Source organism: Calypte anna, chromosome 7, assembly GCF_003957555.1.
Source record: "Calypte anna isolate BGI_N300 chromosome 7, bCalAnn1_v1.p, whole genome shotgun sequence".
In the NCBI taxonomy this organism is placed as follows: Eukaryota; Metazoa; Chordata; class Aves; order Apodiformes; family Trochilidae; genus Calypte; species Calypte anna.
In genome coordinates, this window is record NC_044253.1 from 10,606,330 (window position 1) to 10,620,664 (window position 14,335).

At 37.7% G+C, this 14,335-nt stretch overlaps 1 protein-coding gene across 1 annotated transcript in view; it reads left to right on the forward strand.

Annotated features, from left to right (window-relative positions):
* The window catches only part of MYLK (myosin light chain kinase), a 193,796-nt gene that overhangs the window by 8,240 nt on the left and 171,221 nt on the right, over positions 1–14,335 (forward strand). The window contains exon 2 of the mRNA XM_030453933.1: positions 4,818–4,889. The gene's annotated coding sequence lies outside the window, so the exon portion shown is untranslated. The remainder of the gene's footprint in view (positions 1–4,817; positions 4,890–14,335) is intronic.

Here is a 14,335-nt window from a genome sequence, read left to right on the forward strand (position 1 = left end):
TTTAATTCTTATCTGGTATGAAACTCAAGGTTATATTTCTTCTCCAAGGTGTTTCCAAGCTGTAGCTGTGGACTTTGAGGTATAGAGACTGAACTGGTGCTCTGGTTAGTCTGAGCAGAGGTGGAGGCTGGACCAGGGTGACATCCAGAAAAATGGGTTACAAAAAATAATGATTTGCATGGCAGCAACAAAGTCAAAGATGTTCAAATTGCTTTCCAGGTAAAATATTGTGGACCTTACTCCTTTCTCCATATGTGTGATCCTGACCTTTGACTTAGTGTGGTATCCTCTAGCTGCAATCTCTTTACTCATTTACCTTTTGTGCTTTGTCTGAGATGGTGAAAGTAAAAAAAAAAAACATGTAAAAACATTTTAGTATTTGACATTTTATTTTGTGTTTTTCTTTGTAATGTACTTTGTTTGAAAAGGAAGGTAGCCTGCTTTGAACTTGCAGTTATTGTGCATCAGTGCATGGGCACTGTGCAGAACCCTGCACATGTGACGGATACCTGTATATCACACCAGCAGTGTATGGTGGTTGATAGTGGTGTAGAGAAGTGCAGCAATATACCCTACTTCTCACCAAATTAAGCAGGAGAAAACTACACGGTGCCTCATGTCTATTCATGCTTGTTATTTATTCTGTGGTGAGGGGAATTCACTATATATCTTTCCAGTGCTAGTTCTGTTCCAGCCAGTTTTATTACAAGCATAAGGCTTCGAGACAGACTATGTCAAAAGCAGACAGAAGACTCAGCTTTGTCAAACCTTTTAAATTTTTGATCTCTGTAGCATAAAAATTTTTCTCCAAGAAACGAATTTTTTGGTTTTAATTTAAAACTGACAGTTACAAGATGATGAACTAAATTGAATGTCAAAACAAAAGATTTATTGTCTTGAAGACAAACTCGTTGTAATTGCACTTCTTGTGAAGTATCTTTTTCTGTCTAAGCTTATATTTCATTTACAAGACAGGAAATACAGCTTTGCTGATTACATTTTTTTTTTTTTTTTGATATATAAATAACTTACAGTCTTCAAAGACAGAGCTCATTTAAAAAATGCTTCCCAAATGAAACTTTGCATCGAACTATAAATTAAAATAAAATCTTGGTTTATCCATGTTGGTAACATTATTTATGGATGTGTGTACTGTGTGTACAGATGTAAAAGCTGCTTTCAGGGGGAAGGGTGTTAAAAGTGAAGCTCTGGCACCTGTATCTGGTCTAAAATGTTTTATTTCCTATTCTTTGCTCTTTGTATCCATCCCTTCCTGACTTCTACCCCTGCCATAAGAAGTAATGAATATGTTCCTTTTGATTTGCTGGGGTTAGAGTGCAGATAAAATAACAAAATCAGTCTAGAAGCTGCACAGGAGGAAAAATACCAGCCACAGGTGTATTTTATTGCATTCTTTATGGATAATTATCATTAGATATTAAGACACAGTGGTCATCCTGCTGGCAGAAAGCAGATCTCTAAAACAATATTTCTGTATTAAATCATGCAATTAATTCTAGTCTGGTTGTCACAGGGACAGGAAGACCTTTTCTGAAGCCCTGGTGAATCTTGATCATTGCTTATCCTCAGGAAATTGTGTGATGTGTGGGAATGCCAAGTCCACCAAAAAAAATGGGTAACAGTAAAACTGCCTCAACATTCCAGTTAGCCAAGCATTATGTCCAGCAAGTTAACAGAAGATTCTTCAACAGCTGTTTTTTGAGATCTGCTTCTCTCTGTACCTCTCCAGTTTCCGTAGCACTTGTGCTAAGAATATTAGAGGATATGAACCCGTTTAGTCCTTTAAGAGTCTATTTCTGGACCTGTTGTCCAGGAGTTCATTTAATCCCTTTTTGAACTTGCGGACGTCCTTTGCCTTCGCAGCCTTGTGTGACAGCAAGTTCCAGAAGGGTAAAAATATATTTCCTATTTAAATCTCTTTCTTGCTAGTTTCAATGAGTACTACTTTGCTCTAGTTTTGTAGGATCTGGCAAATAATATTTCTGCATTCAGCAACTCATGTTGTATGTTATACCTGGTCATAGCTTCCCTCAGCCACCTCCTCTCCAAGCTGAGGAGTATCAGCTTTTTTTAGTCTCTCCAAGTAAAGCATCTGCTTCATTTCCATTTAGTTGCCCTTTTCTGAATCCTTTTTACATTATATGTCTGTCTTAGCCAGTGAAGAGCAGATGGCAGTGCTCAGGTTGTTGGAGCTCTCAGGGTGAGTGAAGTGACAGAGGTGCCTTTCCTCTCTTTCTGATGATACCCTGTATTTTGCTGGCTTACTTGACTGCTGCTGAACATTGAGCCTGACTTAAGAGAACTGTCAGTGATGTCTCCAGCTTCTTTGCAGGCACAGGGAGAGCTGCTATTGCCTAGATTAACTTCTTGAATTATATCTACATGAAAACTTACCTGCAAACTGTTATCTCAATCAGTTAGTTTTATCTCTGATTAAAAAGCTGAGTAACACCAGTCTCAACACTGATCCTAGGGACTGCACTGCTGAATCCTCTCCATCTTAAGTCAAGCTCTGTCCTTTACTTTCTTATTCTTTCTGATGTGCTCACTCTGCTGTGAATGAAGCCAGACTTGGAAGAATTTGTTTCCCTGGTTCCCCTTTCTGTAACTGGGAGTTAGGCAGTCAGGATCTCTGAGCTGCCCAGTACAGGGGCTCTTGGTGATGCTGGCTCACACACCTTGGCTGGTGGTTCTTCAAATTCATGTCTGTGTTTCTTCAGAACTTCTGGGAACGTTGTTCTGTCCCCATGATTTGTTAACATTTGGTCTAGTATTTCCTGAATTTACTTCATATTGATCTGACTCCTCTGCCAATTTTGCAACCAAGAGTGCTGTGGGTGTAGAAATCTCCCCAAAGATTTTGGCAGTAAAGACTGCCAAAATGTAAATAAATCACTGATTTTATTCTGCTACAGCTTTATCATTTCCATCTGCCCCCCTTTACACCTTTGTCACCCTGCAGTTTCAACACTGTCCTAGCTACCTTCCTGTTGTTGATGTATTTAAAGAACTGTTTACTAACACAGCGATCTTTGTTTAGCAACACTGCTTGGTTTGTCTTTTAGCTTGCTTAATTTCCTGCTTATATTTGTCTTGCCATGTTTTATGAGCTTCCCTGTCTTTACTTAGACAATACATTTTCTAAGAGCTGACCTATGCCCTTCAACACTCCTCTATCTCTGCCTGAGGCTGCCTGCCTATTTTACTGCTCCTTTTTAGCGTCTTCTTTTTATCTTGCCACATAATTATGGTTTCCTTTCTTAAAACTGAATATTGGTGCCCTGGCTTGGTTTGGTCACCCTGAGTATCACTGCAATTCTGTGTTAGCTAACAGGTAGCCTTTATAGCCTTCTGTTTTGGATTGTACTCTATGCTTTGAAGTCTCTTTTTCCACTGGGCAACTGTATATGGATCTAGAATAACATCATACTATATTGTCCTCTTCATTTCCATGTGGGCAAATACTGGGCATTTCAGCATGTCCTCATATGTTGTTGATAGCTAGCAACTATTAGTATTGTAATATTCTGTGGAAGCTATGTATTAAAATTGAGAGTTGTATATAAAATTTAGGTTATATGAGAGCTCTCTATGAACATGTTTATAGGAACTGAAGTGTATTTGGGTTAATTTTTGTGCAGTTACCAAAGATTGTTGTTTGTCCATAAAGCATGTGCATGCATGTGCAGTACAGTAGTTTATTCTCTACAGATGCACTAAGAAGGGCTGTTTTGCAGATGCAATCCAGCATTGAAACAAGATATGCAAACAAGTTTTTGTTGATTAATACTGTTTAGCTGGTCAAAGCTAATATTTACCATTAAACCTGCTGTGCTCACTTTGTACTGAATCAGTCACAGGAATTCTGTGGGGTTTGTTTGTTTGTTTTACTAGGAGCACAAGAGTGAAGAGTTTGGGTGTTTTTTTCCTGTGCCACATCTAATCTGCCGTTATAGGAGTCATCTTGCATGCTGCATACAGAAACATCTACATTTGCAGAGCTGGTCTGTTTGAGCCTTTACTTAAGATGTGAGTGCTGGACCAGTCTTATCTCAAATCCAGCTCTGTCTGTGCTTTAGTTGTTGAAGGTCTTGGATTCAAGCCTACCACTTGTCTGCTTGGACCAGAAAGCTGTTAGAAATGTACATGATGTCTCCGTGATGACTTTTCTGATCAATTGCAGGAGTTCCCCATCATGAGGAGCTAAATAATGAAGTAGAGTTGTGTACCTAAAAAGTTACTGTAAAAAAAATGAAAGTGAGATTGTCCAGAGCAATTTCTTCATCAAAGCTGACCTAACATTTGTGGTAAAAAGCTGTACCTCTTCACTTCATTGTAATGCATGCAAGGGAAATTATCTTAAGTGAAGATTTTGTGTCCTAAAGAGGAACTGGACTTGACAATACAGAAGACTTCTGACAGTCTTGTATCTGACTAATCCATTCTGAGGTATATTATCAAGTGAAACTTCAATGGCTGTCAGAATCTTTTGTGATCATCAGCCTCTGGGGAGCTATTTAGCTGTGGAGCTCTTTTCAGTGCCAAGCTTCAGAAGGATTTTGCTTCTTATCTAGATATAATTTTCTACTTTATCTTTGGACTACTCAGGTTATGTAGCTACTACAGGCAGACTTCACTCGTCTGATATTTAGACATTGATTTCAACAACATGTTCATTTCCATCATCTAACTATAAAATACATTCATTACTGTGAATTATTTGTAGGATTTCTATTTGATTTCTTTTTTTCAAATGGTATGATCAATTACATATTTCTTACTATTTTCATCACTAGGTTTAAAACCACTTTACAAAGAAGTATCAGAGGGAAAGGATCTTGAAAAGACTCCCCTAAGCCCTGAAAAAGGTAAGCAAGAGGAATCTTCTGATTCCAAGTCTGAATGAAAAATTGTCTTATTCTAACTGAAACCAGTTTAGGAGGTCACTGAATGAAACTTGTGATCAAATGCACTTGCATTACCTATAATGTAGGCTTAGTCTAGATTTAGCTTAATGCACTGGAAAAAAAATACATTTGGGAAAATTGCCTATAGATACAGTGTGTGTATAAAGATTACCCATGGGACTGTTTAAGTATTATCAAATATTTAAGATCTTACCCTTAAAGTGAATAATATGCAGAATTTATGAAGGTCCTTTGAGATTAATTTTGGGTGAATTTTTTAGCCCATTTCTCCATGAGTCTATAATGTAAGATTTTTGCACTCTGCTTGCATTAGTATTAGTTCTGTTGACTCATCTGGATTAGTTAACTCAATTATGTAAATAATTTAGTGGAAAGCTAAAATATTAATTTATTCCACAATGGGAGATTCAATATAACAACAGTTTTCAGAGGTTAATTCTTTTTATCCACCACTATTCTACCTCATCTGCAGCCCAAGAATTTTTTTTAAGTCATTACTACCTACCTTTTGGAAATTTGTAGCCTGAAATATTTAAACAAGATTAAAAATCACCATTAACTTACAACATGGACTATCTGAACCTTGTCCCTTACAGATGGCAAGATGCAAAAGTGGTGAATAATTTTCAAATTAGAGAACCTGAGCATGCTTTATAGGAAAACTATTCTGCAAATTTTCCAGGGTTACATGAGACAGACTTCTGGAAACTTAAAAACCAACCAACCAAACAAGCAAAAAATAAAAGCAAAAACAAAAATCCTAGCAAACAAAAACCCCACATCCCAAACCAACCAACCAAACCCAGTCTTACCAGCAAAATTAAAATCTTTGAACTGCTTGAAGCTGCTTAACTAATATTGAATCTCAACTTGTGAAAATGTGAAAACAAACCCTGAGTTCATGTGCTTATGTTGTGTGCTAGGCCTTGATGCTGTTATTGTGAACAGTTCTGGTTAACTTAAGTTCAGAACAAGGGCTGACTGCTCCTTTTGTATTATGGAATTATGTAGTACAACAATTAACTTTGTGTTATGCCAGCTGCTGTGCTGAGGAAGATCTTGTCACAGCCTCCCGTGGGTTTTGTCCAAGATAATGAACGGCTGCATACTGTGCAGTGATTAATATATGTATCTGTATGTTGGGTTTTTGATGAGAGCTGAACTGAACTCATAAACTGAATAGTTGTGATTTGGTTGTCTATTAATCTAGGGGTTGTGCTGTCCTTTTGCTTTTACTCCCTACTTTTCAGAGGTATGTGTCTTTTTGTTGGTGTTACACTTGCTAGCTTGTGTTGAAATGTATCTCCTAGAAAACCAACTGCATTTCATTTGAGAAAGGAGAACAAAATCAAATCAATATTTTTTTCTTTTGATTAGTCACCTTTTCTCATGCTTTAAAAGACAGGTACTCTCAAAGGTAGATTTCTGCAGGTTCAGATTCCAGCCTCTGGATTTTGGTGTGTCTTTCTCTGAAGTAACTATAACATCTAGAACTGTTGGTCTCCCTCTGGAAGTACTTCTGCTGTGTTAAAAGAAACCTTGTAACCAATTTAAACTAAACGTTGTAGCTTTCTGGGTAAAATAAACATATATTTATATTTTTTAATTTATTTCTCCCAATTTCCAAAACATTTTTATGCCCCATGTAATTATCTCCAGACTTTTTCAATGCCCTTTTAAGGGTTTATATGGATAACTGTACTGTCAAGGCAGAAGTTTGTGACTCTTCCTGGCTTGTAGGAGAGGACTTGCATTAGCTTGAGTGAGACAGGAGACATTTTCCATTACGTGTGTGTGCGTCACACTGCGAGGCCCTGGTTGCACTTTGAGGTTCTCTGGAATGGTAAATTTAAACCCAAACACTGAAGGAAAAAATGCTAATGTTGTGTGTTTTAAAAAAAAAAAAAACAGGAAAAACAAAACAAAGGAGAGGATGAACTAACTAGGCCCTGGGGACTGATCTTGACTGTGCCTTATTACCACAGCTTTATCCTTTCCTGTTCTTAAAGATGCTGTCAGTTATTGAACTCCAATGAACTGATTAATGTATTGGAGGGATGCCTATAGATTGTGGTATTGATATTGTTCCCAGATGGCTTCCTGCCTGGCAGATTGGCAACAAGATGTCATCTTCATGGTGATGAGGGGGAACAATGTGGATTTTTTTTTTTTTAATGGAGCTTGTCTCAGCAAATAAATACTAATCGTTGGATCAGTCACTCTGAGAAACAGTAGCCTTGTGGTAAGCTGAATTCTGTAGATTTATTGGAGTCTACAGAGTAATACAGTAAAAGGTTATGATATCTGTATTGCTTGCAGAGACTTAGAAGTTCTGTAATACCTGCTCCTCCTTCTGTCAGCAGGGAGCTGTCATTTCAATCCTGTGCATGTGGAACCTATGGGATAATCCCAGATGTGTTTCTTGTGGCAAATACTGGATTTCGCAGGACCTAAGTCAGAGACCCAAGTTCAGTCAATGCAGCAGGCAGCAGCTGTTAGAAATTCTTGAGACAGCACTGTTTAGGAATTCTCTTCCTGTATTTTGTGCTTCACATAGGAACTGGCAGCCTCCGTGCAGGTATGAAAGGGTTAAACTGAATTGCTGACAGTATCCAGTGGGTCAGAATAAATGACTGAGCTGTTTCTTCTAACCTTCCTCTCCTGTCCCTTTGTGACAACCATATAGTATCCTCTCTTGTCTGTGCTGCCAAGAAATCACTTCTTTCTGTGCTGCTCATCAAGAAATGGTGGGGTTTGTTTTTTTGTTTTTTTTTCACAATGGCCACATGTACAGCTGGTTCCATTTAACCCGTGAAACTGAAATGGTTTGTGAAGTGGCTTCTTATTTTTATTGTTAAAGTAAAGATTAACCTCTGATCTTTTCCTCAGAAGGGGATTTCTTCCATATATCAATATATAAAGTGCAGACTTGGTAGGCAGTAGAATCAGCTTCTCCTTTGGATCAGAGTTCTTTCACACCTAGAAAAATATTTAATTTCTCTGAAGGGGAAGGAACTGTATTCAGTAGGAAGTCCCTATCCTAATAAACTGAAAATTACCTTATGTTACACAATTTACAAGCTGTGCTGTTTTACAGTTACTTTTAAAACCAGTTCAACTGTGTCTAGATGAGCTGTTCTCTGTGCAAACTGTACTGTTTTGCACATCATAACTTATAAGGAATCGGGTGGAAAATTCCCTTGATTTTTTTCTTTCACCTTCATTGCATTAATGTTACACATCACACCCATGTAAATGCATGATTCTGCCCATGGACATGATATTCTTCCTTTCTTATCTGTTAGTCTCTCAGTGTCAGAAGGGATCAAGGTGGAGCCAAATGCTGTGTACTGCTGACCTCGGCACTTCACGTGCCCCCAGTGGCTTGAACAGAAAGTGCTTTATTGGAATGGGGATGCTCTGAACTGTTATTGCACATTTTAACATAGAACCTAGGGAGAGCATTGTATTGTTGGACTTCTAACATTAAAAGAGAGAGAGAGAGAGAGAGAGAGAGAGAGAGAGATAATAAACTGCTATAGAAGTAAAAGCATTGGCCAGAGTTTCAACCCTTTAATAACAGTTTTGCTGCAAGGAAGCTCTGAAATTGCAGTGTTTCTGAGCTAGGCCATGCTATAAATCTGAAATGTTAGAGACAACTTGCTAGTAATGTTCTTTGAGATTTCCTACAGAAAATGTGGTTCTTGCAATATGCATCCTCATTCCAAGAAGACTGGCAGCTGGATCTACTACTTTTTGCAACAAGGTTGTAATTCTGTTTTTCATGGTCTAGAATAAAATTAATATGATGATTAAGAGAAGCAGAAGCTTCCATTTAGACAAAGGTTTAATGGTGGGTTCAAGCTTGCTACAGACACTGTTATTTAAGTATAGCAGAGGAACTCATAGTTCTGGTAAAGGTCTGTGTTTTCACTTTAGTTCAGTTTGCAACCTGACCATTATCTTCACTACTGAGTCCTACCTACTTCTATCTAGAGACAGACCAGTAAAAATGCCACAGGAATTTGAAATGATGCACACAAGACATAACAGGAGAAAGCCAACTCATTCAGCCATAGTTCTAAATCCCTAATGTGTGATTTGTCTCCTCTATCTGGCCAAATGTTCCTGTGCAGTAATCAAGAGCAACTTTCTGGTGAACAGTCTCTAGTAGAAGCACCACTAAAACTTTTCATGAGAGAGCTTTTGAGGAATACCAGTGTTCCAATTTTATTTCACTACTTTGGTTATCTTCTGAGGACCCACAGCAGCTTAAAGAATAGAGAAGTAACCAGAGTCTTGCTCTAGTTTGGATTTTAAAATCAAATTGATATGAAGTGAAAATACATATTGATGTTATTGGCTAGTGTCTTCCATATGAGAAGGCACTCCAAATTATTTCATTGCTATAGATACTTGGGAGGGACAGGGAGTGTCTTGGCTTAGTCTGCCCAAACCAAGGAAATCTGAAATAGAGATTTATATTCCCAGCTTAATTCTTAAAGTTGTGGGCAGGGAGGGAAAAAGGAAGTGTACTCAGTGGTATGAGGCTACAGGCAAATTGTCTGGATCTGCCCTCTGAAATGAAAGCAGTTTTCTGTAATTTCAGAGGGAACTGCATGCCATAATGAAAGGTTAGCATGGTACATAGAATTATCCAGCTCTACTACTTAACCAGGAATGAGACCAAGTGGTCTAGTGGAGCCTGTCCAGCCATATTTACAATAGCAAATACTACTTTCATACTCTGATCTTTAAATGGAAATAGGCTTTCTTCTTTTGCTTAGTGGGAAGCTGTTCCTCTGCCATCTTGAAAACATGCTTACAATTTCTATCTTAAATAGGGTCATTGTTGATATTACACCTATGACTTCAGAGTCTCTGGTTATTTGAGCCCCTTGTTACTCAGAATTGTTTAATTTAAGGATTTTACTGGTTTTTTTGTTTGTATGATACTTTTTTGTAGTACAGCATACTATGGTGTGCTATCAGAAGTGGGAGCAGAAGGGTATCTACAGTGAGAAATAAAAGTTAACCAACAGGGCACATCCATGGAAGTTAACCCCATCAGACTGCAAAACTGCAGCTTTGGGCATAGAGCTGTTCATCTCCAAAGGCACAGCTGAGAAATCTCTGTGCTCCTTTGTCATCCGTGCATGAGAAGGTTGGAGGCAGTAATGCTCTTGTGCATAAGGTCCCTGAAATGCCCTGATCTTACCTCACTAAAGGGGAGCTGTTGCACAAAAAATTAAATTAGCATGGTACTTCCTAGTTCTCTATTTTATATCCTGACTTTTAGATCCCTGAAAATCATCCGTGTGTTTATTCCTTCCATGGCAACTGATGATGGTGCATAGTATTAGCTGCCAAAGATGACTTATGAAGAATGTGAGGAGTAACACAAAGTAACACTTTATTTAGTGCCGAGGTCCTGTAAAAAAAAAAAACGTAAATAAAGACTAAAAATAGGGATGAACCTGGAATGTGTATTATTTGCTTTTTACCTTTTTTTTTTTTTTTGCTTTTTGTAGTTAGAATTTTCAGAAGTATCTGTGTCATGTTAAATGCTAGTGGATTTTAGCATAAAGTACCTGAGAAGTGATCTGAAAAACATGTTTTTCATCAGTTATGTTGCTCTTGTCATGTGTTTGTCATTGCCTCCCCAAGGAGGCAATGCTACATTTGGGATCCAGAAGCTTATCAGTTTTGCCTTGGTTCTCCTGAGTATGGGCTGAAATAGAACAGCAAGTTCCTGATTTGTGTGGAAGTAGGAAGCAAAGCTGATGTTTCACAGTTAGATACATAGAAATACTGGGAATTTGATTACCTTTTTATATTGAAGGACTTGAATTTATAAGATTTGTTTAGGTATGCAGGTCCTCTCTTTGGCTGTATCCCAAACTAGTTACTCAGTAAATCAAAATAATCTGTCTAAGTATCAGGGAAAATAACACTTAAATCCAGTACTACAATGTGTCATGTTTTATACCTCATAAAAGCTGTTAGGTGGTATATTATGATAGGACTAAAAAAATACAATTTTGCAATAGTAATGGCATGAAATAAACTGCTTTGCAATGACTTTCCTAAGAGTTCATCTTATTTCAATTTGCAATAGTAGTTGAACCCCAGTGATTATTGCTTGTGAATAGTGCTGCTCCTGCCTCCATCAGATTGCTTAATGAAAGCCTAGAAATAGTTGCAGTTAAATGTAAATAGGACATGCCTGAGTTGCATCTTTCTTGTGTTTTTCTTTTTTGTTAAAGATTCTATATACATATAGTTTCTCTCTCCCAAAGGAAGGCATAAGGAGGTTTTGATTAGATCTTCATTGTGAAGCTTATTAATTACAATTGCCTTTTTATTTATACCAATCCACCTTGGCAACTCTGAGAGCCACAGCATGCCTTAGGCTACTGTGTTGCCTTACCTTCTGCTTCCTCAGCCAGCCCAGAATTTCAAAGGTTGTAAGTGAATTAAGCAAAATTGTTTTGTAACTCACATCTAACTCTTTACAGAACTTCCATGCATGCTGGTAAGGCTTTGCCTGCCCTCACACTGGAAAGTCCCAGAAACTTCCTTTAAAGATGTGTTTTGTAGCCTTGCTTTAAATTAGAGTTATGGTCAGTATAACAAAACCTTAATGGTTATGTAGTGTTTGGCTTGTATCCACTTAGGTGGAGGCTTATAGCATGCACTTCTCTTAGTGCTGTGGAGGTTGTAGTATTTGCTTAGTTTGAGAAACCACTACTATGGGATGCAGTGAGGGCAAACCTAGATTAGCCCTCATATTTGCATAAAGTAACCTTGAAGTTACTTTAACTTCTTAACAGTCTCTTTCTGTTCTCTGTTCCCTCAAAGTATTCTAATATTTGGAATTTGTAAACACAGGATTTGGGATTCCAAATGCATCTGGAACTGATAAACTGTTGCTATTACCAAAATGTATCCCTTTATACCTCTAGTCTAGGAATTCTCTAGAGGGATCTTACAGGCACATCTGATGTAGATGCAGGCAGATTCCTACCAGCTAAAACCAAAATGAAAAAGCTGCTGTTGAATGAATGGAATGAATGAATGGAATTTTCAATGAAAACTGTCACTTGGGGGGAAGAATGAAAAATTAAAATATTTGACAATAAATACAACCATGATACTTTTTGAGCTAGGAACTGAAGATGTGTGATTCAAACAAAACTTGTCCAATGGCATTAGTGAGGGAGAGAACCTTTTGGAATAGACAGGGTAGTGAAGGGGAAAAAAAGAAAACGAAAAAAAAAAAAACAACCCCCAAACAAAAACCTCAGCCTTAACAGAATCTTGGATTAGTTGAGGTTCAGTGAATGCCTTTGTTGAAAAAGCAGGAAAAGAATTTAAATAGAGAAAGCCTGATAAGGTGCAGGGCATCAGAGATCTGTTTCCATAGTGACATTCTTCAAACAGAGGCTTAGAGGCAGATGAATAACATTGCAGCTGAACGCTGTGGAAGACACCAATCTTCCAGTGGGGATACTGGCTGTTGGTGGTTTGATGTTTTTTCCCTATTAGTTGGATTTGGGAAAAAGGTGGTGAGGAGAGAGTAAGGGCTCAGACAAATAGTTGCCTTGACAGGATACTGCCTCCCTCCGTATCCTACATCCTACATTTTCCTTGACTCCTCTGCTCATTTTAGTTTGTTAAAACCAGCATTGAAGTGGTTTTTAGTGAAAGAAATAGGCACCCCCACTGCATACTCACCTGAAGCAATCACAACTCTGTAGCAGTGTGTGGTTCAAATATGTATGTTTCTTCATGTCTGTGTGTATTCTTCTTTGATCAAAAAGGTGCAACTGAACCATTTACTTAAAAGTGGGGTCAGTGTGAGTGCAGCACATTGAGTATTTCTTGTTGTCCATTGATTTAATCATCCTATATCCACTGAAATTCACCAACCACCACCTTCTTTTCATAACTGATGCTTTTCCCTTTGAAAAGAAAGGTCAAGCTCTGGTTAGATAAAAGCTGTTTCATGTTGCAAATATTGTGGTGCTGTGGTTCTTCCTTCCATTTTTCTTTTCAAAATTGCCATTCTGCAGATTTTTCTTAGCTAAGAGTACTCTAAGCACAAAGACCTTAAGTTATTGCTGTTTAGAAGGTATTTTAAAATTAAAAGCATACCAGTCAGGTCTCAGTCTAAATGATGATACTTTTATTTATAACCAAATTATTTATTTAAATAAAGCTGCAGCAGTTCTTGGACTTGAACTTCTTAGTGCAGGCTGAATAAGCAACATAGTAAGATGATAAAATTATGTAGAAAGAGGGTAGAAAAACATGATGCTTCCTTAGCAGCTTGACTTCAGTGCATAAAAGATTGGGGCAGTTATAGAAATATTGATTATTATGGTAATAGCCAAGGTTAGGCAACTCTCATTCAGATGTGAGCAGCTTCATATTTTGGGCACCTCAGCTGATCATTTCCATAACTGCTCTTCTCAGTGTTAGAGGCAATATGGAGCTGTAAGAGTTGTCCCCAGTCTGGATCTGATCATTAGCCTCTTTTCATCTAAGAGCACAAGTAGTCTGAATGCAAGGCAGTATGTACTCATTGCATTCATTGACCTTTACAATTAGGGAGAAATACCTGGGGATGATTTTTGGCTTCAGTTAGTTAAATGGATCAAATTTTTCCCAAAATGGCTTAGTTGGCCCAGAATTCTACCTTTAAAGCAACTTGAATGCATATTGCTATTCAATAGCTTCTTTATGAAGACATATCCCAAAGGTGCTCAGAAGCAGAGGGAAGAAAAGCAAATTATCTGTGGAAGTGCAGTGTCTTGGCATGAGCATTCTAACTTGAAAACATACTCTTCTAGTTAGACTCTGTTTGTTTTGGCTAAAGAAACAAGCTAGGACATTGCAATGTCCTCTAATAGCATAAATGGGAGTATTTATCTTAGACTGTGGTGACAATAAACTTGAAAGAGAATTAATTTTAAAATGGATGTTTTTGCAGAAGCAGTTTACATTTTTTAATTAAGTCAGTTTTTTACATATTTCGTCGGGTTTTTTCCCCCCTCTTAATTATAGCATTTCTGAGTGCCAACAAAGCAGATATTAGTCATTAAATTCTATCCCTTTTCCACCCCTACTTAAGGGTGAAAAAGCTTGCACTGAAATTTATTATTTCACTTCTGGGGAGGAATGGAGAACTGAGAATCACAGACAAAAGGGCAGAAGTTATTTCATTCTAAATAGTGTGGAAGAAATATGTCACTTTTAACTAAACTCTGGTTTTAATGAAAGATGCTTTTTTATACTGTGCTATTGTTTTTAATAAAATGTTCTGCATATTGTGGGAAACTGGACTCTTCAGCCTCACTCTTTCCTTTTCAAAAAGGTCCCAG